The sequence below is a fragment of the Oncorhynchus gorbuscha genome, linkage group LG25, assembly GCF_021184085.1.
Source record: "Oncorhynchus gorbuscha isolate QuinsamMale2020 ecotype Even-year linkage group LG25, OgorEven_v1.0, whole genome shotgun sequence".
NCBI classification, from domain to species: domain Eukaryota; kingdom Metazoa; phylum Chordata; class Actinopteri; order Salmoniformes; family Salmonidae; genus Oncorhynchus; species Oncorhynchus gorbuscha.
In genome coordinates, this window is record NC_060197.1 from 45,014,340 (window position 1) to 45,034,527 (window position 20,188).

At 44.1% G+C, this 20,188-nt stretch overlaps 1 protein-coding gene across 2 annotated transcripts in view; it reads left to right on the top strand.

Annotated features, from left to right (window-relative positions):
- Positions 1–4,813: 4,813 nt before the first annotated feature.
- Positions 4,814–20,188, top strand: part of elavl2 (ELAV like neuron-specific RNA binding protein 2) — an 82,083-nt gene continuing 66,708 nt past the window's right edge. The window contains exons 1-2 of one of the 2 annotated variants that reach the window (XM_046329179.1): positions 4,814–5,006; positions 19,575–19,732. The gene's annotated coding sequence lies outside the window, so the exon portion shown is untranslated. The remainder of the gene's footprint in view (positions 5,007–19,574; positions 19,733–20,188) is intronic. The other variant, XM_046329180.1, reaches the window with a different exon arrangement.

Consider the following 20,188-nt stretch of genomic DNA (forward strand, 5'->3'; position numbering starts at 1 on the left):
CCAGTATTAGGCCTATTGTGAGCTGCCTAAACTGGCCAGTATTAGGCCTATTGTGAGCTGCCTAAACTGGCCAGTATTAGGCCTATTGTGAGCTGCCTAAACTGGCCAGTATTAGGCCTATTGTGAGCTGCCTAAACTGGCCAGTATTAGGCCTATTGTGAGCTGCCTAAACTGGCCAGTATTAGCGGTATTCTCAGGGAATCTCATGGAAGCGAATTTTTTCAGGTTTTGCTCTGATGAAGTTAGTGTCGGGGGAAAAGGCACTACAGTGAGCTTCAAAAGCATTGAGACAGTGACTCGTTTTTCGTTTTGTTTTGGCTCCTTACTCCGGTATTGGGATAAATTCACTTCTATGTATTAATACACACAGCTTTTGCTAATTTGCCATAGTTAATTGTTTCTTTCAAGCATTTTAATACATTTCTTAATTTCCTGCACTAATGTGTTATCATTTACACACTGTGCCACATTTCCTTTTGTCTTAGTATGCCTCTATTTCGTGAGAGAGAAGAAAAACACTTTTCCTTGACAGAATAATTATTCTCCTCTTTGATTGTGCATTTTTGGCAGTTCTTACTGCTGATTTCTGGGGGGTCTGTACCCCCGGAGCTGTTGAATGTTTTTGTGCTTGCCAGTTAGCTAGCAGTTGTCAGATGTTAGCAGCCAATGGCTAGCAGTTCTCAGATGTTAGCAGCCAATGGCTAGCAGTTTTCAGATGTTAGCAGCCAATGGCTAGCAGTTCTCAGATGTTAGCAGCCAATGGCTAGCAGTTCTCAGATGTTAGCAGCCAATGGCTAGCAGTTCTCAGATGTTAGCAGCCAATGGCTAGCAGTTTCTTACTGGCGATAAAAACAGATGATTTCCATTTAAAAAATGAAGTCATTACTGAATTATTTACTGTTACACACAAAACATTAAACCGTGTAAACAATTCATGGTAACATCCTAAACAATGCATTTAGACCCGGCAATTATTTGAAACAGGCGATTATTTGCTGGATTGGCCGGAGTTGCCTGGCCATTACAATGGGCAAGTGGCTATTTAAGAGTCCGCATTTAATTGAAGATTTATGGTAGCTCCACATGTGAAACGACTCAAATGTCTCAGGCTTACTTTTCAATTCTCTCTAGATTTTGCTCAAAACAAAAGTTACACCTCTGAACTGGCTTACCTCAGAACTGGCTTACCTCAGAACTGGCTTACCTCAGAACTGGCTTACCTCAGAACTGGCTTACCTCAGAACTGGCTTACCTCAGAACTGGCTTACCTCAAAACTGGCTTACCTCAGAACTGGCTTACCTCAGAACTGGCTTACCTCAGAACTGGCTTACCTCAGAACTGGCTTACCTCAGAACTGGCTTACACTATAACACAAACAAATCTATTTAGCTCTGGCTCATGTCCAAACTAAGATGTGCTATTGGTTGTGGGTCACGCAAGCTATGTGAAGAGAATGTTTGTACCTCTGATTGCAAATGCCTCTGGCACTGTGGCCATTGAGATCACATCGAGCCAACATCATCAGTGTGTGAACCTTCAAGAGGGATGTGTATCCTTGTGACTGTTTCATGTATCCACTTTAAATCTTTAGTGAATGGACATTGGTTTTTCCATGTGAGATTGACACCTGTAATGATTGACACCTGTAGTTCTCAATTCCTACCACCCTCTATTCACAGCACCCTCCATTCTCAACACCCTCCCTTCCTGGTCATTCTCACCAACCTCCATTGTCAACACCCTCCCTTCATGGTCATTCTTACCAACCTCCATTGTCAACACCCTCCCTTCCTGGTCATTCTCACCAACGTCCATTGTCAACACCCTCCCTTCCTGGTCATTCTCACTAACCTCCATTGTCAACACCCTCCCTTCCTGGTCATTCTCACCAACCTCCATTTGTCAACACCCTCCCTTCCTGGTCATTCTCACCAACCTCCATTGTCAACACCCTCCCTTCCTGGTCATTCTCACCAACCTCCATTGTCAATACCCTCCCTTCCTGGTCATTCTCACCAACCTCCATTGTCAACACCCTTCCTTCCTGGTCATTCTCACCAACCTCCATTGTCAACACCCTCCCTTCCTGGTCATTCTCACCAACCTCCATTGTCAACACCCTCCCTTCCTGGTCATTCTCACCAACCTCCATTGTCAACACCCTCCCTTCCTGGTCATTCTCACCAACCTCCATTGTCAACACCCTCCCTTCCTGGTCATTCTCACCAACCTCCATTGTCAACACCCTCCCTTCCTGGTCATCGTTACCAACCTCCATTGTCAACACCCTCCCTTCCTGGTCATTCTCATCAACCTCCATTGTCAACACCCTCCCTTCCTGGTCATACTCACCAACCTCCATTGTCAACACCCTCCCTTCCTGGTCATTCTCACCAACCTCCATTGTCAACACCCTCCCTTCCTGGTCATTCTCACCAACCTCCATTGTCAACACCCTCCCTTCCTGGTCATTCTCACCAACCTCCATGTCAACACCCTCCCTTCCTGGTCATCGTTACCAACCTCCATTGTCAACACCCTCCCTTCCTGGTCATTCTCATCACCCTCCATTGTCAACACCCTCCCTTCCTGGTCATTCTCACCAACCTCCATTGTCAACACCCTCCCTTCCTGGTCATTCTCACCAACCTCCATTCTCAACACCCTTCCTGGTTATGTGGAGCTGGCTGGGTTTCACTTTTGAGTTGTGGGTGTTTGTTTCCGTGTGAGTGTTTGTTGCCGCACGGTACTGTTTCGGTTTCGTTCATGTTCATGTTTATTGTTTTGTATTGTTTCATAGTGTTCAGTTCATATCTTAAAATAAACGTTATGGACACTTACCACACTGCGCATTGGTCCTCCGATCCTTCTCGCTACTCCTCCTCAGAATAGGAGGAGGGATGCCGTTACACACAATGACAAAATAAAAACAGCTTTTTAAAAATGTTTGCAGATGTATTAAAAATAAAACACAGAAATACCTTATTTACATAAGTATTCAGACCCTCTGATATCAGACTCGAAATTGAGCTCAGGTACATCCTGTCTCCATGGATCAACCTTGAGATGTTTCTACAACTTGATTGTAGTCCACCTGTGGTAAATTAAATTGATTAGACATGATTTGGAAAGTGACACACCTGTCTATATAAGGTCCCATAGTTGACAGTGAGTGTCAGTTAAAACCAAGCCATGAGGTTGACGGAATTGTCTTGGTAAGGGAGGTAACCAAGAAGCCAATGGTCACTGTGACAGAGCTCCAGAGTTCCTCTGTGGAGATGTGAGAATCTTCCAGAAGGACAACCATCTCTGCAGCACTATAGCACTAGTGGCCAGTTGAAGCCATTCCTCAGTAAGGCATATGACAGCCTGCTTGGAGTTTGCGAAAAGGCACCTAAAGACTCTCAGAACATGAGAAACAAGATTCTCTGGTCTGATGAAACCAAGATTGAACGCTTTGGCCTGAATGCCAAGCGTCACATCTGGAGGGAATCTGGCACCATCCCTACTGTGAAGCATGGTGGTGGCAGCATAATGCTGTGAGGATGTTTTTCAGCTGCAGGGACTTGGAGACTAGACAGGATCAAAGGGAAAAATGAACAGAGAGATCCTTGAAAAAACCTAGTCCATAGTGCTCAACACCTCAACAGGACAACGACACCAAGCACACAGCCTAGACAACCCAGGAGTGGCTTCGGGACAAGTTTCATATTTCATATGTCATATTTCAGCTTTTTATTTTTAATAACTTTGATAAAATGTCTAAAACCTGTTTTTGTTTTGTCATTATGGGGTATTGTGTATTGATTGATGAGGATAAAATCTATTTTATACATTTTAGAATAAGCCTGAAACTGAATGTGGAAAAGGTCAGGGCGTTTGAATACTTTCCCGTGTGTGTGTGTGTGTGTGTGTGTGTGTGTGTGTGTGTGTGTGTGTGTGTGTGTGTGTGTGTGTGTGTGTGTGTGTGTGTGTGTGTGTGTGTGTGTGTGTGTGTGTGTGTGTGTGTGTGTGTGTGTGTGTGTGTGTGTGTGGTTAAAGTCCAGTGAGTATACATCGAGCCTGTGCAAGAGAGTCAGTGCAAAAAATTATAATAAATACGATTAAAATAGAATTCTCCAATTTACAGTCGGGTGGCCCAGACAGCCTCCAGACCACACCCTAGCCATCCTCACCTACTTTGTGCCCACTTAGATTGTAGGGGTCCATAGCGCCCCCTACACAAGACCACAACAACTGGAGAAACGATGCGCCTTAGGCCCTTAATAAATTAAATACATTGGCCATTCATTGGGTTGGGATGGACTGTCTAATTCAGTGGTCACCAACATTATCTGAGTCAATATCCCTTTTTGAGTAAAAAATGTAATCTATCATTCAGAATTGTTTTGTTTTTACCATGACTTAAAAACGTAGCCCAAGCCTATGCAACAATTAAAACAGTACTATAGCAATGAGGTTTGTGCAGTAGGCTATAGGCCCAATACATTATCATTTACATTTACATTTACATTTAAGTAATTTAGCAGACGCTCTTATCCAGAGCGACTTACAAATTGGTGCATTCACCTTATGACATCCAGTGGAACAGCATTGTGTAACCTACAAGGTTCTATAGTTTCTTGATGTGTTGGGGCTGTAGGCTCCACCCTGATCACTCCCTAGGCCTAGACACACCCATTGTCACTTCCTGCTTTGAGTGGCTATAGGAAGTGGATGTGTCAAGTCCAGGATGGATTTTGACAGGAGAAAGGTGGGAGAATAAAGATTTTGTTGCCTGGGAAACTTCTGTTAGTTGGAAGAACCTAGTTTTCTTGTGATGCTGGACAGGTGAGACTTGTCACATACATGTATTGGAGAATTAAGCAAACTTTTTTTTCTTCCTTTCTGTGGATTGTCTGACAAGTTTTTGAAAGGCTATTTCCACAGACCTATCAATGTTTTGAGGGGTGGGGCCTTTGTGGATTTCCTTCCGATCATTTTTCTGAACCGATCAACTGCACTGGTAAGATCTTTCTTTATTTTCTTGAATTGCCCTGCCAATGCACTGTTGTTGAGACCATTTGTTTGTGGTATTATTAGTTTTATTTGAGGCTATATGATCATACAGGTCATGGGTCCTCTGTTGTATTACTTGTGAGACATAGCTGGGTGCGTGTACATTTTGAAATTATTTGCTTTTTTATTTTGTATTTTACTGGGCTGATTGTGCCTGCATCTGACCGTCAGTCTCAGCGGTGGGAGAGTTTAGTAGACTTGAAGTCTGCCTGTCAACGTTCCTCCGCTGACACTGACCAAAAAGGACAGTCTTCTTCATCTGTGGGGGTTTATCAGCAGTTTGCATCCAACATTATGGTGCATTACCACCACCTAATGTACTGGAGTGTGGGCTAGAGACAAGGAGGATCTAAATCCTACCTGCCATCCCCCGTTGCTCTTAAAAAAAGATAACAAAATATTTGAGACTATATTAGTATATCTAATGACGTACTACTCAATTATACTCCTTAAACTAATTTCCTGTATCCCCTTCTCTCTCATACTAGATCTTAGCATCTCTGTTTCCCTCTGATACTGCCCACACTGTAGCAGTACAGGCTCCATGGTCTCTGTTTCCCTCTGATACTGCCCACACTGTAGCAGTACAGGCTCCACGGTCTCTGTTTCCCTCTGATACTGCCCACACTGTAGCAGTACAGGCTCCACGGTCTCTGTTTCCCTCTGATACTGCCCACACTGTAGCAGTACAGGCTCCACGGTCTCTGTTTCCCTCTGATACTGCCCACACTGTATCAGTACAGGCTCCACGGTCTCTGTTTCCCTCTGATACTGCCCACACTGTAGCAGTACAGGCTCCACGGTCTCTGTTTCCCTCTGATACTGCCCACACTGTAGCAGTACAGGCTCCACGGTCTCTGTTTCCCTCTGATACTGCCCACACTGTAGCAGTACAGGCTCCACGGTCTCTGTTTCCCTCTGATACTGCCCACACTGTAGCAGTACAGGCTCCATGGTCTCTGTTTCCCTCTGATACTGCCCACACTGTAGCAGTACAGGCTCCACGGTCTCTGTTTCCCTCTGATACTGCCCACACTGTAGCAGTACAGGCTCCACGGTCTCTGTTTCCCTCTGATACTGCCCACACTGTAGCAGTACAGGCTCCACGGTCTCTGTTTCCCTCTGATACTGCCCACACTGTAGCAGTACAGGCTCCACGGTCTCTGTTTCCCTCTGATACTGCCCACACTGTAGCAGTACAGGCTCCACGGTCTCTGTTTCCCTCTGATACTGCCCACACTGTAGCAGTACAGGCTCCACGGTCTCTGTTTCCCTCTGATACTGCCCACACTGTAGCAGTACAGGCTCCACGGTCTCTGTTTCCCTCTGATACTGCCCACACTGTAGCAGTACAGGCTCCACGGTCTCTGTTTCCCTCTGATACTGCCCACACTGTAGCAGTACAGGCTCCACGGTCTCTGTTTCCCTCTGATACTGCCCACACTGTAGCAGTACAGGCTCCACGGTCTCTGTTTCCCTCTGATACTGCCCACACTGTATCAGTACAGGCTCCACGGTCTCTGTTTCCCTCTGATACTGCCCACACTGTAGCAGTACAGGCTCCACGGTCTCTGTTTCCCTCTGATACTGCCCACACTGTAGCAGTACAGGCTCCACGGTCTCTGTTTCCCTCTGATACTGCCCACACTGTAGCAGTACAGGCTCCACGGTCTCTGTTTCCCTCTGATACTGCCCACACTGTAGCAGTACAGGCTCCACGGTCTCTGTTTCCCTCTGATACTGCCCACACTGTAGCAGTACAGGCTCCACGGTCTCTGTTTCCCTCTGATACTGCCCACACTGTATCAGTACAGGCTCCACGGTCTCTGTTTCCCTCTGATACTGCCCACACTGTAGCAGTACAGGCTCCATGGTCTCTGTTTCCCTCTGATACTGCCCACACTGTAGCAGTACAGGCTCCACGGTCTCTGTTTCCCTCTGATACTGCCCACACTGTAGCAGTACAGGCTCCATGGTCTCTGTTTCCTGGCAATAATCACCCTGTTGGATGCTTTCCTATCACATGTAAGGTCTTATTCAACCGTCTGTGTCCCTCCCTTAATCTACTAGCTGGGTCCCACCCTTAATCTACTGTCTGGGTCCCACCCTTAATCTACTAGCTGTGTCCCACCCTTAATCTACTAGCTGTGTCCCACCCTTAATCTACTGTCTGGGTCCCACCCTTGATCTACTGGCTGTGTCCCACCCTTAATCTACTGTCTGGGTCCCACCCTTAATCTACTGGCTGTGTCCTACCCTTAATCTACTGGCTGTGTCCAACCCTTATTCTACTAGCTGTGTCCCACCCTTAATCTACTGGCTGTGTCCCACCCTTAATCTACTAGCTGTGTCCCACCCTTAATCTACTGGCTGTGTCCCACCCTTAATCTACTGGCTGTGTCCCACCATTAATCTACTGTCTGGGTCCCACCCTTAATCTACTGGCTGTGTCCCACCCTTAATTTACTAGCTGTGTCCCACCCTTAATCTACTAGCTGGGTCCCACCCTTAATCTACTGTCTGGGTCCCACCCTTAATCTACTAGCTGTGTCCCACCCTTAATCTACTAGCTGTGTCCCACCCTTAATCTACTAGCTGTGTCCCACCCTTAATCTACTAGCTGGGTCCCACCCTTAATCTACTAGCTGGGTCCCACCCTTAATCTACTGTCTGGGTCCCACCCTTAATCTTGTCCCTGTATAGCCTCCTCTCTTCTGTGCCTTACTGCCGTTCTCCCCTCCTGCAATGGAATTTCCCCCATCTCCACTGGGAACGTCCGAAACGCCCCACTACATATGCAGAGTCCTTGTTCCTGTTTGACATCAAGCCTTTCTAACGATGTCCGGGCTGCCGAACCATACGCTATACTGCGATAGTCCATTACAGATCGGATCAATGCAACATATATGGTCATCAATGAGGAACGCCCAGCTCCCTACTCCTTTCCTGTCAGACCAGATCAATGCAACATACATGGTCATCAATGAGGAACGCCCAGCTCCCTACTCCTTTCCTGTCAGACCAGATCAATGCAACATACATGGTCATCAATGAGGAACGCCCAGCTCCCTACTCCTTTCCTGTCAGACCAGATCAATGCAACATACATGGTCATCAATGAGGAACGCCCAGCTCCCTACTCCTTTCCTGTCAGACCAGATCAATGCAACATACATGGTCATCAATGAGGAACGCCCAGCTCCCTACTCCTTTCCTGTCAGACCAGATCAATGCAACATACATGGTCATCAATGAGGAACGCCCAGCTCCCTACTCCTTTCCTGTCAGACCAGATCAATGCAACATACATGGTCATCAATGAGGAACGCCCAGCTCCCTACTCCTTTCCTGTCAGACCAGATCAATGCAACATACATGGTCATCAATGAGGAACGCCCAGCTCCCCCGCTCCGTCCCCGTCAGACAGCACATCACATTTAGCACCTTCTTACACTTTCCAATCCACTCTCTCAATGTGTTCTGCCCAGGTCAGTCTAGTGTCAAAGTAAATCCCAAGGAACCTGAAGTCCCCCACCCTCTCCAACTTTCTCCCATATAACCTGAAGCATACCTCATATCCCACCTTCCTCTGGGTAAAGAACACTGTCTGAGTTTTCTCTACAGAGAACCTGAATCCCCACATTAAATACCCACCGCTCTACCTCATCAATTGCTTCCTGACTATGTATGGCACCCCCCCCCCCCCTCTTCCATAAGGCACCATCGTGGGGCGGCAGGGTAGCCTAGTGGTTAGCGTAGCCTAGTGGTTAGCGTAGCCTAGTGGTTAGCGTAGCCTAGTGGTTAGCGTAGCCTAGTGGTTAGCGTAGCCTAGTGGTTAGCGTAGCCTAGTGGTTAGCGTAGCCTAGTGGTTAGCGTAGCCTAGTGGTTAGCGCGTTGGAACTAGTAACCGGAAGGTTGCGAGTTCAAAACCCCCGAGCTGACAAGGTACAAATCTGTCGTTCTGCCCCTGAACAGGCAGTTAACCCACTGTTCCTAGGCCATCATTGAAAATAAGAATTTGTTCTTAAAACTGACCTGCCTGATTAAATAAAGGTAAAATAAATTTAAAAAATCTGCAAATAACGACCTAATATACGGACATATCTGAGAGTAAACATCATTGATCATGATCGAGAACAACCAAGGATTAATCATGCCCCCCCCGTGCTGCATCGTTAACCACCAGGTAGCTGCCTGAGAGAGACTTCACCACCCTCATCTGGATAGACCTTCCAAACAGGAAGTCCTTTATCCAGTTCTTCTTCCTCCTACCCCCGTAATATCAAGCTTGATTAACAACCCCTCCTTCCACATCATACACCTTCTCCACATCACAAAAACACAGCTACAACAGTCTCCTTGTTCACCTGAGCCTTCCTGACCTCTGCTTCTAAGCAGAGCACTGGGTCCATAGTTCCCCTTCCCTTCCTGAATCCACTCTGATGTGTAGCGATACTAACCCCCTGCTCTCCAGGAAGTAAGTTAGCCTCTCCGTAATCATACGTTCCATAATTTTACATACATGTAATGTTAAGGCTATTGGCCGATAGCTTGTTGGCCTCGTTGAGTCCTTCCCTGGCTTCCGGATTGGTACCACTACTGTCTCCTTCCTGTTGTCTGGTAGTGGATTGGTACCACTACTGCCTCCTTCTATCTGTCTGGTAGTGGATTGGTACCACTACTGCCTCCTTTTATCTGTCTGGTAGTGGATTGGTACCACTACTGCCTCCTTCCTGTTGTCTGGTAGTGGATTGGTACCACTACTGTCTCCTTCCATCTGTCTGGTAGTGGATTGGTACCACTACTGCCTCCTTCCAGCTGCCTGGTAGTTTCCCCTCCTCCCACGCTCTGTTGTACAACACCAATACCTTATCCAGTGCCTCATCACAAAGATGGGCCAACGTAACATAGCACACCTCATCTTTCCCAGGTGAAATTAACCCAGCCTTACCTATTGCCCTTTCACCTCTGCCATGGTAAATGTTGCATTCAAGGGACACAGTCTTTGCTTTCACTTTTTTCAGGCCTGATACGTTACTGCAGACATTATAAACTGAGCCATCCGATTGGTCAGTGATAGGCCTATAGTGCACTTGATTTGCTCTCCAGGCCCACCGGGAAAGGCAGAATTTTTACCGTCAGACACATGAAATTGTAATAGTTCACCTACCCAGCATGCAGTGCAGCTGAATCTACCTACCTTCAACAGCGCCAGATAAATAAATGAAAATAGAAATGTGAAAAGCTTTGTTGGGTTTTTTAATCGACCGGTTGGTGACCACTGGTCTAATTGCATAGATTGAACAAACAATTTGCATTGATGTGACATCGCTAACAATTTATAACTGAAATGGTGGGGCGTAATTGTTTGAAATGTTTTCCCTTTTGTTAAATTTCTTTATTGGCCAAAGAATCCATTACCTCAGCAAATTGCCACGACTGAATAAAACATTCCATCACTCGTTTGTTTGACCAGCAATGTATAACAGTTATCCACTTTTGTTTTTGTCTTCTAATGAAATCGTCCCTTTTTTTAATTTGAAAAATATTACTGCTCTGATGATTCTGTGTTTAGGCCTGCAACATCCTAAGTGAATTTCATTAGGGCTAATGCATAATACATTGTATTTTTTTATGGCTTTTTTAATACAAGGTCGGGGACACCTTGGGACATGTACCTGGGTGAAGCGCGGCGGACATTTTGGCTCAAAGACGGCACCACACTGTTTTAAATAGCCCTTGCACCTGAATGCTACATAGGCCCCATAATGTTCTTTCTGTAGTGAATTCCAGTGCCGCACACTGACTCTTGGTGAGTCTGAAACGGGTTGGTTGGTCTTGGTGCTGTGAAACGTAACCCCCTGCCCTGACACTGTGGGGTCATTTCTATGTCATGTGTCACACACGTTGCCAACGTATAATTTCCTGTGACACTCATGGCACCTGAGGGAGGAAACCACCTACTGTAAAAGGGTTGTCTCTCCGACGGCGCTCTAACACAATATGTCAGCCCAAGTATTCAAACAACTCCCCACGGAAAAAAACCCTCGTCTCTACTGTAAACCTCACTTGAGCTCCTGTACTCTGACGTGACGGAATCGACTTTGAGCAAGTGGCAATACACACACACACAGTTGCCATGGTGACGCCTGTAACCTACACGGTGACGCCTGTAACCTACACGATGGTGGAAAAAGTACCCAATTGTCATACTTGAGTGAAAGTAAAGATACCCTTTTTTTTTATTAGAAAATTATTCAAGTAAAAGTGAAAGTCACCCAGTAAAATAGTACTTGAATTAAAGTAAAGGTATTTTGTTTTAAATATACTTAGGTATCAAAATGTAATTGCAAAAAAAGTATAAATCATTTCAAATTACTTATTAGGCAATCCAAACAGCACAATTATTTTTTTATACTTACAGAGAGTCAAGGGACACTCAGACATCACTTACAAATTAATAATTTGTGTTTAGTGATTCCACCAGATCAGAGGCAGTAGGAATCAATCAATCAAATGTATTTATAAAGCCCTTTTTTACATCAGCCGATGTCACAAAGTGCTGTACAGAAACCCAGACTAAAACCCCAAACTACAAGCAATGCAGATGTAGAACGACTGAGGCTAGGAAAAACTCCCTAGAAAGGCCAGAACCTAGGAAGAAACCGAGAGAGAAACCAGGCTCTGAGTGGTGGCCAGTCCTCTTCTGGCTGTGCCGGGTGGAGATTATAACAGAACATGGCCAAGATGTTCAAATGTTCATAGATGACCAGCAGGGTCAGATAATAATAATCACAGTGGTTGTAGAGGGTGCAACAGGTCAGCACCTGAGGAGTAAATGTCAGTTGGCTTTTCATAGCTGATCAGAGTTAGAGACAGCAGATGCAGTAGAGAGAGAGAGTACAAAAGAGCAGGTCTGGGACAAGGAAGCACGTCCGGTGAACAGGTCAGGGTTCCATAGCCGCGGGCAGAACAGTTGAAACTGGAGCAGCAGCACGACCAGGTGGACTGGGGACAGCAAGGAGTTATCATGCCAGGTAGTCCTGAGGCATGGTCCTAGAGCTCAGGTCCTCCGAGAGGAGAGAGAGAGAATTAGAGGGAGCATACTGACATTCACACAGGACACCGGATAAGATATGAGAAATGCTCCAGATATAACAGACTGACCCTAGCCCACTGACACAAACTATTGCAGCATAAATATTGGAGGCTTTGACAGGAGGGGAGACACTGTGGCCCAGTCCGACAATACCCCCGGACAGGGCCGAACAGGCAGGATATAGGCAGGATATAACCCCACCCACTTTTCCAAGGCACAGACCCCACACCAAAGGAGGGATATCTTCAACCACCAACCTACTACCCTGAGACAAGGCAGAGTATAGCCCACAAAGACCTTCCCGAACCCGAGGGGGGTGCCAACCCAGACAGGAAGATCACGTCAATGACTCAACCCACTCAAGTGATGCATCCCTCCTAGGGACAGCATGGAAGAGCACCAGTAAGCCAGTGACTCAGCCCCTGTAATAGGGTTAGAGGCAGAGAATCCCAGTGGAGAGAGGGGAACCGGCCAGGCAGAGACGCCAAGAGCGGTTCGTCGGTCCAATGCCTTTCCGTTCACCTTCACACCTCTGGGCCAGACTACAATCAATCTTACTGAAGAGATGAGACCTTTTAAGAAAGACTTAAAGGTCCCAACCGAGTCTGCGTCTCTCCAATGGATATGCAGACCATGCCATAAAACTGGAGCTCTATAGGAGAAAGCCCTGCCTCCAGCTTTTGCTTAGAAACTCTAGGGACAGAATAGCATACGTGTAGGTATGTACGGCAGACCAAATCGGAAAGATCGGTAGTAGCAATCCCATGTAATGCGTTGTAGGTTAGCAGTAAAACTTTGAAATCAGCCCTTGCCTTAACAGGAAGCCAGTGTAGAGAGGCTAGCACTGGAGTAATATGATCAAATATTTGGGTTATTTTCAAGATTCTACCAGCTGTGTTTAGCACTAACTGAAGTTTATTTAGTGTTTTATCCGGGTAGCGGAAATAGAGCATTGCAGTAATCTAGAAGTGACAAAAGCATGGATAATATTTCTGCATCATTTTTGGACAGAAAATTTCAGATTTTTGCAATGTTATGAAGATGGAAAAAAAGCTGTCCTTGAAATATTCTTGATTATGTTCGTCAAAAGAGAGATCAGGATCCAGAGTAACGCCGAGGTCCTTCACAGTTTTATTTGAGATGACTGTACAACCATCAAGATTAATTGTCAGTTCCTACAGAAAATCTCTTTGTTTCTTGGGACCTAAAACTAGCATCTCTCCGCCATCCACTTCCTTATGTTAGAAACACGGGCATCCGGGGAGGGCAATTTTGGGGCTTCACAATGTTTAATTGAAATGTACAGCTGCGTATCGTCCACATAGCAGTGAAAGTTAACCTTATGCTTCCTGAATGACATCACCAAGAGGTCAAATATATAGTGAAAACAATAGTGGTCCTAAAACGGAACCTTGAGAAACACCGACATTTACAGTTGATTTGTCAGAGGACAAACCATCCACAGAGACAAACTGATATGTTTCCGACAGATAAGATCTAAACCAGGCCAGAATTTGTCCGTGTGACCAATTTGGGTTTCCAATCTCTCCAAAAGAATGTGGTGATCGATGGTATCAAAAGCAGCACTAAGGTCTAGGAGCACGAGGACAGATGCATAGCCTTGGTCTGACACCATTTAAAGGTTATTTACTACCTTTACGAGTTCAGTCTCAGTGCTATGACTGGTCTGAAACCAGACTGAAGCATTTCGTAAAGCTGTGCAACAGCTTTTTCAAAAATGTTTGAGAGGAATGGGAGATTCGATATAGGCCGATAGTTTTTTACATGTTCTCGGTCAAGGTTTGGCTTTTTCAAGAGAGACTTTATTACTGCCTCTTTTAGTGAATTTGGTACACATTCGGTGGATAGGAAGCCGTTTATTATATTCAACATAGGAGGGCCAAGCACAGGAAGCAGCTCTTTCAGTAGTTTAGTTGGAATAGGGTCCAGTATGCAGTTTGAAGATTTAGAGGCCAAGACTATTTTCATCAATGTGTCAAGAGATATAGTATTAAAAAGCTTGAGTGTCTCCCTTGATCCTAGGTCCTGATGTGTTGTACAGACTCAGGACAACTGAGCTTTGGAGAAATACGCAGATTTAAAGAGGAGTCCGTAATTTTCTTTTTAATGATCATGATCTTTTCGTCAAAGTATTTCATGAATTTATTACTGCTGAAGTGAAAGCCATCCTCTCTTGGGGAATGCTGCTTTTTTAGTTAGCTTTGCGACAGTATCAAAAAGATATTCAAGGATTGTTCTCATTTTCCTCAATTAAGTTGTAAGAATAGGATGATCGAGCAGCAGTAAGGGCTCTTCGATACTGTCTTTCCAAGCTAATCGGTAGACTTCCAGTTTGGTTTAGCACCATTTCTGTTCCCATTCTCTGGAAGCTTGCTTCAGAGCTCGGGTATTTTCTGTATACCAGGGAGCTAGTTTCTTATGACAAATGTTTATTGTTTTTAGGGGTGCGACTGCATCTAGGGTATTACGCAAGGTTACATTTAGTTCCTCAGTTAGGTGGTTAACTGATTTTTGTACTCTGACGTCCTTGGGTAGGTGGAGGGAGTCTGGAAGGGCATCGAGGAATCTTTGGGTTGTCTGAGAATTTATAGCACGGCGTTTGATGACCAGGAATGTTCTCTTGATAAAAGTGTGTGAATTTGAAAATGTTCCTGTCCTGTTAAGCATTCAAAAGGTCATGAATACTTTTGGGTGTCAGGGAAAATGTATGGAGTAAGAAATACATTATTAACAACAGGAATAAAGTAAAAGTAGTCAAAAATGTAAAGTACTTAAGTAGTTATTTTTTAAGTATTTTTACTTAAGTACTTCACACCACTGAACCTACATCAGTAAAGAACAAATTCTTATTTATAATGACGACCTACCCCGGCCAAACCCTTCCCTAACCCGGACGACGCTGGGCCAAACCCTTCCCTAACCCGGACGACGCTGGGCCAATTATGCACCGCTATATGGGACTCCTGATCACGGGCGGTTTTGATACAGCCCGGGACCGAACCCAGGTCTGTAGTGACGCCTTTAGCGCTGTGATGTAGTACATTAGGCCGCTGCGCCACTCGGGATCCCAAAAGACATAGACTGACCAGGTGAGTCCAGGTGAAATCTATGATCCATTATTGATGTCACTTATTAAATCAGGGGAGAGGACAGGTTAAATAGGTATTTTTATGCGTTGAGACATTGATTGTGCCATTCAGAGGGTGAAAGGTCAAGACAAAAGATTTTAAGTGCCCTTGAAAGGAATATGGTAGTAGGTGCCAGGCGCTCCCGTTTGTGTCAACAACTGCAACGCTGCTGGGTTGTTCACACTTAACAGTTTCCTGTGTGTCTCAAGAATTGTCCACCATCCAAAGGACATCCAGCCAACTTGACACAACTGTGGGAATCATTGGAGTCAACATGGGCCAGCATCCCTGTTTGAACGCTTTCAACACCTTGTAGAGTCCATATGTCCTGATGTACTGACGCTGTTCTGGGGGCAAAAAGGATGGGGGACTGCGGCGGGTGCAACTCAATATTAGTAACGTGTTCTTAAAGTTTTCTACACTCAGTGTACATAATGAATTTTAAAAAATGAGAGAGAGAGATTTACTTCAGAACACATGACTGATGAACGTCACTTTTCTTTTGTTTTTTGTAATGTTGAATCTTCTCTGTGTCTCATCTCAGAAGAATCAAGTCATCTAAAACAAGAGTATATTGACATTTATAGAGCCAGTGTTCAGATCCCCCAACCCCCCTCCTCCCAGACAGGATGGAAAGACTCCGATCTAATCACACTTAGAAAGAGACAAAGTGGCAGGACTGGGCTCTTTAACCATGCCCTTTGTTTGTTGTCTGGAAATTCTCTTTTCTAATCTCCTCAGCCCTCTGAAGGCTTGCCAAGTCAGCGCCGAGTAAAGCCCTGATTTCTTATTTTATCGGTGGACAACCAAATCGATCAGTATCTCCCCCTGCACCTGCTCCTCTCCCCTGCGCTCCCTGGGGCTTTGTTTGGGTTTTATTTAAGGCTAGGACGGGACCTGAATCAGTTACCCAACCAAGATGGGGCTCCTAAGTTACCCCCAACCAGCAGCAGCAGGCTGTCTATACTCATTGAGAGCTCCTGAGTCCTCCTGTGGTTGGCGGTTGCGGAAAAGATAAACTGCATATATATATGTACTACACTCTTTCATTTTTATATTTTTTTGCCTTCTGGGCCCCCTACGGCTTCAGCCCCTGGAAGCCCCTGCACATGCTGAGCGAATTAGTGCTTTTGAGGTCAGTTCGATTTCAGTTTTTCAATGTTTTTTTTACAATACAAGTACAATACATTAAATGCGCTATGCATTATGTGGGTTGAATGCTGTAACAACACAGAATAAAACAATGAATAAAAGTCCCCATGATGGTAGTGACTGTAATAAAAGTCCCCATGATGGTAGTGACTGTAATAAAAGTCCCCATGATGGTAGTGACTGTAATAAAAGTCCCCATGATGGTAGTGACTGTAATAAAAGTCCCCATGATGGTAGTGACTGTAATAAAAGTCCCCATGATGGTAGTGACTGTAATAAAAGTCCCCATGATGGTAGTGACTGTAATAAAAGTCCCCATGATGGTAGTGACTGTAATAAAAGTCCCCATGATGGTAGTGACTGTAATAAAAGTCCCCATGATGGTAGTGACTGTAATAAAAGTCCCCATGATGGTAGTGACTGTAATAAAAGTCCCCATGATGGTAGTGACTGTAATAAAAGTCCCCATGATGGTAGTGACTGTAATAAAAGTCCCCATGATGGTAGTGACTGTAATAAAAGTCCCCATGATGGTAGTGACTGTAATAAAAGTCCCCATGATGGTAGTGACTGTAATAAAAGTCCCCATGATTGATGGTAGTGACTGTAATAAAAGTCCCCATGATTGATGGTAGTGACTGTAATAAAAGTCCCATGATGGTAGTGACTAATAAAAGTCCCCATGATTGATGGTAGTGACTGTAATAAAAGTCCCCATGATTGATGGTAGTGACTGTAATAAAAGTCCCCATGATGGTAGTGACTAATAAAAGTCCCCATGATTGTTGGTAGTGACTGTAATAAAAGTCCCCATGATTGTTGGTAGTGACTGTAATAAAAGTCCCCATGATTGTTGGTAGTGACTGTAATAAAAGTCCCCATGATGGTAGTAACTGTAATAAAAGTCCCCATGATGGTAGTGACTGTACATTACTGCTTATCACTTATTAACCCTCATTAATTCACATTAATTTACTTTAATAAATATTTCAGTTGTTTTGTATGATTACTTTATTTTAGTCCAAGCCATCTCATCTCGATAGACCTGTCTGTTGTCTGACAAAATCACTATTTTAGTAGTTCTTCAAAGTAAATAAGACATACTGCTATGACTGCTGAATACCAACTATCAATCACTGAGATCATGTATTTTCAGGTAGAGATACCTGGCGAAGCAACTGCTCTCTATCCCTCTCAAAAAATGCATTCATCCGTCTCTGCCCGACCTACCTCCGTCTGCCCCACACTAACCTAACATAACAGGCCCCGACCTACCTCCGTCTGCCCCACACTAACCTAACATAACAGGCCCCGACCTACCTCCGTCTGCCCCACACTAACCTAACATAGCAGGCGTTAAAGAAACACACAGACCGGACAAGTAGGCGTGCAATATGGATTATGGTCGTTGTAGTTCATTAATGACCACATTTTCTGCGCTGAACTATGTAGAAATATTGGCCTTTTGGAAACTACAACTCTAACTACTATATTGCACAGTTGGGGCTTGATCTGATTTACCTCTAGAGAAACTGCACAATGTGTGCATTGAGCCCCCAAAAAAGTAAATAAATCAATTCTAATAATTCAAACGACCTTGATCAATTTAGTTGTTTAAAAACTCTACCAGGCTATTTCAGAGAGGGAATGGAGCTTCAGGCTGGACAGGATCTCCTCAATGTCTCACAAGAGAGAGAGGGGAAGGGCAAGTGTTGAAAATGATCAGGATCTTCAGGATGTTTCCTTGAGATTTCATGCCCTATTTACCCCACGATCCAAAAACTCGCTCTTTACACCACAAGCAGGGGAATTCCCCACAGGATCAAGATGAAAGAAACTGTTTTTCAGGGATTATTTGGTTGTTTCTTTAAGGACTTCTTTTTTTTTATCAGAGCAGAACAGCTTTTCAATGAGATGTGCCTCTTTTATTTAGTATACAAAGTGCCTGTGTTTTTATTTTGTTTATCTGAAAGTTGCTGAATAAATTAGTCCCAATCAACTATTGATCAAGGCTCACAGGACATGGAAATAACACCAAGCTCCCATCACAATTTATTAGTCTGCATGCATGGATTTGTCAAGATGGTCACAAACATCTTTTATTGCTCCCAAGCTCTTTGATGAGGTAACTAAAGCATTTGAAAGCCCAAGGCTACAATTTTTTAAACTGTGTCAACAAGTACTCGTCTCAACAAGTGAATACAGCGAGGTATATATTGTATGCTGTTTTGACATTATGACAGTCCCTGTATGCTGTTTTGACATTATGATAGTCCCTGTATGCTGTTTTGGCATTATGCTGTTTTGTTTTGACATTATGATAGTCCCTGTATGTTGTTTTGACATTATGTCCCTGTATGCTGTTTTGGCATTATGATAGTCCCTGTATGTTGTTTTGACATTATGATAGTCCCTGTATGCTGTTTTGGCATTATGATAGTCCCTGTATGTTGTTTTGACATTATGATAGTCCCTGTATGCTGTTTTGGCATTACGACAGTCCCTGTATGCTGTTTTGGCATTATGATAGTCCCTGTATGTTGTTTTGACATTATGATTGTCCCTGTATGCTGTTTTGGCATTATGATAGTCCCTGTATGCTGTTTTGACATTGTGATAGTCCCTGTATGCTGTTTTGACATTGTGATAGTCCCTGTATGCTGTTTTGACCATACGATAGTCCCTTAAACTATCGGTTTACCCCATGCTGTGCATTATTTGGGAAAATCCTTTACATGCTGTAGTCAAAGTCCAGGATGTCTTACAGGCCCAGGATGAATATGTTCTTCTCTGTGATACCGAGTCCTTCCTATGTAAGCAGGACAAATACAGTACAACCTATCAGATGGATAAATTACCAAAGATAACCTTGCTCTATAAAAACAAATATTTATATACATGTTGCTGTATACATCAACAGATTATGTTTCCATTATACCGTTTTTCTCCATGCCGATAGGATTATATTTTTCAAAAATAATGTTCAGATGCTTTTTAAAACCCCTTTGTGTTTTTTCCGCTATGCCCATATCTACTGTACTTACAGTATATTTGTGACCAGACATGCCTTCTCGCTCTCTCTCTCTCTCTCGTCCCTGGTGTGACATCACTCAAGCTGTCCATAATGGCCACAGTGGGAACTCTTACATCCCAGCAGGAGCCACATTGCATGTGCTACAATCAATGACAGCGTCCAGCATCGACCAGACCTCCTAGGGAGTGCCATAGAAGGAAATGATCTCAGTTCCACCTCAACTCTCTGAGCCATTCAGGGTAAGGGAATAATAACGACATGAAACAGGGGCCCAGGGTCAAAGGTGACTATATAAATCAAAGCCCTGTTCTAATGTGTCCGTCCTTGTTTCCTTGATGTGAGCACACAATGCATATTCAGTGTATATACAGGAACGTATTCAGTGTATATACAGGAACGTATTCAGTGTATATACAGGAACGTATTTAGTGTATATACAGGAACGTATTCAGTGTATATACAGGAACGTATTCAGTGTATATACAGGAACGTATTCAGTGTATATACAGGAACGTATTCAGACCACTTCCCTTTTTCCTCATTTTTGTTACATTGCATTATTCTAAAATTGATTAAATTAATTCATACATTTTTCCTTCTCAATCTACACACCCCACAATGAAAATGTACAAATTGCAAATGCATTAACGAAAATAAAGATAATACCTTATTTACATAAATATTCCGACCTTTTA